This window comes from Scyliorhinus canicula, chromosome 17, assembly GCF_902713615.1.
Source record: "Scyliorhinus canicula chromosome 17, sScyCan1.1, whole genome shotgun sequence".
Taxonomy (NCBI): Eukaryota; Metazoa; Chordata; class Chondrichthyes; order Carcharhiniformes; family Scyliorhinidae; genus Scyliorhinus; species Scyliorhinus canicula.
In genome coordinates, this window is record NC_052162.1 from 104472880 (window position 1) to 104476986 (window position 4107).

At 43.9% G+C, this 4107-nt stretch overlaps 1 non-coding gene across 1 annotated transcript; it reads right to left on the minus strand.

Annotated features, from left to right (window-relative positions):
- Positions 1-3575: 3575 nt before the first annotated feature.
- trnae-cuc lies at positions 3576-3648 on the minus strand. Its single transcript has one exon. It is a non-coding gene; the product is annotated as a tRNA-Glu (tRNA).
- Positions 3649-4107: the final 459 nt, after the last annotated feature.

A 4107-nucleotide genomic window follows, 5' to 3' on the forward strand; every position in this document is an offset into this window, starting at 1 on the left:
TCTATGGCAAGGTCTTCAAGACATAACAGGCTACAAGATGAAGGCATGTAAAATCGTCGCCTCCAATGCAACCCCCCCCCCCCCCCCCATGAGCTCAACGCATTCTATGCCCGCTTTGAGCAAGAGGTCAGCGAGAGGGAGCCCCCCCCCCCCCCCCCCACCCCAGAAGCCGCAGACAAACTTGTATCTGAGATCACCACTGCATACGTTAGAGCAGCCTTCTCGAAGGTAAACCCACGGAAAGCCACTGGCTCGGATGGGGTACCCGAACAAGGACTCAGGTCCTGCACGGATCAGCTTCTGGAGATATTCGCAGACATCTTCAACCTCTCTTTACAACAATCTGAGGTCCCTAACTGCTTCAAGAAGACGACCATTATCCATGTACCAAAAAAAGTCAAGCAGCTTGCCTTAATGACTATCGTACAGTGGCTCTGGCATCCAACATCATGAAGTGCTTCTAAAGGTTAGTCATGGCACGAATCAACTCCGAAGATTGCGTTGATCCACTACAGTTCGCCTACCGCTGCAACAGGTCCACAGCAGACGCCATCTCCATGGCTCTGCACTCTACCCTGGAACACCTAGATAACAAAGATAGCTATGTCAGACTCCTATTAATTGACTGCAGCTCAGCCTTCAACACCATTATTCCTACGAAACCCATCTCCAAACTCCGTGGCCTTGGCCTCGGCTCCTCCCTCTGCGACTGGATCCTGAACTTTCTAACCCACAGGCCACAATCAGTAAGGATAGGCAACAACACCTTCTCCACGATCATCCTCAACACTGGTGCCCCACAAGGCTGTGTCCCCATCCCCCTACTATACTCCTTTACACCTATGACTATGTGGCCAAATTCCCCTCCAACTCGATTTTCAAATTCGTAGTGGGTCGGATTTCGAACAATGACGAAACAGAGTACAAGAATGAAATAGAGAATCTGACGAACAGGTGCGACGGCAATAATCTCTCCCTCAATGTCAAAAACATGAAGGAGATTGTCATCGACTTCAGGAATCACAGTGGACAACATGCCCCTGTATACATCAATGGGAACGAAGTAGAAAGGGTCGAGAGTTTCAAGTTTTTAGGTGTACAGATCACCAACAGTCTGTCCTGGTCCCCCCATGTCGACACTATAGTTACGAAAGCCCACCAACGACTCTACTTTCTCAGAAGACTAAGGAAATTTGGCATGTCAGCTACGACCCTCACCAACTTCTACAGATGCACCATAAAAAGCATTCTTTTTGGTTGTATCACAGCTTGGTATGGAGCCTGCTCTGCCCAAGACCGCAGGAAACTGCAAAAGGTCGTGAATGTATCACAGTCCATCACGCAAGATGTTATCTATAATTCCCGCTGCCTCAGAAAGGCAGCCAGCATAATTAAGGACCCCACGCACCCCGATATACCCTGTTCCAACTTTTTCCATCAGGAAAAAGATACCAAAGTTTGAGGCCACATACTAACCAACACAAGAACAGCTTCGTCCCTGCTGCCATCAGACTTTTGAAAGGATCTACCTCGTATTAAGTTGATCTTTTCTCTACGCCTTGAGTTCAACTGTAACATTATATTCTGCAGTCTCTCCTTCCTTCCCTATGCACGGTATGCATTATTTGTACATCATGCAAGAAACGATACTTTTCACTGTATAGTAATGCATGTGACAATAATAAATCAAATCAAATCAAAAACACTGTTGCTGTTTGTATCAATAAATCGATGCATAATGATAATATATTAATTATTTTCAATCGGGAACTGTTCAATAGTTAAATCCCTCAAAAAGTAAATAATATCGTCCAATTTTCCCGTATTATCAACATCAGTCACTATATATGAAAGGTACATTTTGTTTTCGATGTTACAATTCACCCACAGGAAGAGTGCCAACAATAAAATAGATCTGAACTGACATCGCGATTGCAGGTGATAAATCACTGTATGTAACAGCGCAGATAAAGTAACAGAATTGTCCTTACTCTGTGATAACAGAAGTTGAATGTCCCCAGATTGTCATTTGTCTCCCACTTCATGGAACTCAAATTATACCATAATAACGTTGCGGTCATTCACCCACAACAACGTTGTCAACAATACCAACAAAAGTTATTTGTACTGTAATAGCAGCAGAAAACCGCAAGACAATAAATACTCAGAATAACACCGCGGACGTGTTCAGGCAGCGCGACTTTATCGTACTAAACAGGAAGAACGATATAATTAAACCAATTAAATGGTACTAGTCTCAGATAGGTAGTACAAACGTGAGGGAAGAATGTTCGAAAGTGAGATTCAATGTTAGTAAAAAAGAAAAATCTGACACTACTAACAGAGAGATATGTTACCATTAATATTCATCTCTGCCAGCATAATAAATTATACTACTAAACTAGAGAACAAATACCGTTGCATTGGAAAATAAAACGGTACTGCAAACAAGATAAACTGACTCACTTAAAGTAAAGAAAATATACCATTAAGTAATATATTTAATCAAACCTGAGAAAGGAGTGCAGCATCTTGCAAACGCCCTATATTTTAAATTGCAGCAATAATGCGCATAAACAATGATTCACAGAGCTACTAACTAACTTCAAAATTTTACCTGGAATCCCAATAGCCGCAATTGCGGGATAGTAAATGGAAACAAGGAGGTTTTTTGGTGAACCATGCATTTTTATCAGAAGCTTTAAGCTTTTAGTGAGCCCAATTGTCACTTTTATATCTGATCTCAGGCTCTTGGGGGATAATTAGACAGCGCAGTCCATTTGAACATTAATTAGATTATGTGTAAACAAATAATTAGTGCAGCTGCTGCTTGTTTATTTATAGTATGACGAAATGGAGTACGATTTCATCAAATGCAACATGGCTCCAAAGCAAAATTACCAGAGACTACAGAATAATGCGAATTACATTTTTCTTTGGAGAATACAACGGACTCGGTCCGGGCCACAACACAGATGATCGTAACTGGCCAATGGTCGCTGCATTCTTGCTCTTTGCTGTGCATATTTGGACCTCGAGCTACTGTAGGGCCGACCGAGGAAAAGATCAGTGAAACCCAGCTGAGTGCCGAGTTCACAAACAAATTGCGCCCCCAAATGTCATAACGAACCTAGACGCACGCCTCAAAGGTAGTTCATAGAATTTACAGTGCAGAAGGAGGCCATTCAGCCCATCGAGTCTGCACCGGCTCTTGGAAAGAGCACCCTACCCAAGGTCAACAACTCCACCCTATCCCCATAACCCCACCCAACACTAAGGGCAATTTTGGACACTAAGGGCAATTTATCATGGCCAATCCACCTAACCTGCACATCTTTGGACTGTGGGAGGAAACCGGAGCACCCGGAGAAAACCCACGCACACACAGGGAGGATGTGCAGACTCCACACAGACAGTGACCCAAGCCGGAATCGAACCTGGGACCCTGGAGCTGTGAAGCGATTGTGCTATCCACAATGCTACCGTGCTGCCCCAAGAAGAAATCTCCCACCTGCGATTCTGCACTGTATTCGACCAGAAAGGAAGGCAGGATTGGATGTAAAGAACAAACTTACATTCCCTGACCGGGAATCGAACCCGGGCCGCGGCGGTGAGAGCGCCAAATCCTAACCACTAGACCACAAGGAAGGTTTGTTACTTGATTTAGCAACCGGATTTAAGAACGGCTTTCAGGCTTGGGGAACGTTTCAACATATCTAAACATTTCCAAACAAGTTTACATAATAACTAAATCGCACAGAAGGAGACAATTCGGCGCATCTTGTCTATGCCAGCCCGAGAACAGCCGAATGCCCTTTTTGATCCGACCTTCCTCCACCCGGCCCGTAACTCTGTAGCTTGTGGCACTTAAGGTGCTGATTCAGGTACATCTTTAAAAAATTTAGGTTCTCTGCCTCCACCAACAAATCGGCAGCGAATTTCATCCTTCCACTCTCCTCTACGTAAAAATATCCTTTTTCATGTCTGCTCTACATATTCTGCCACTTATCTTGAATCTATGTCCCAGGGTCTCTGGTTATAGAATTTCCCACAAAGAGAAACAATGTTGTCCTGTCCACTCCATATCTTCACCTCATAATTTTATAC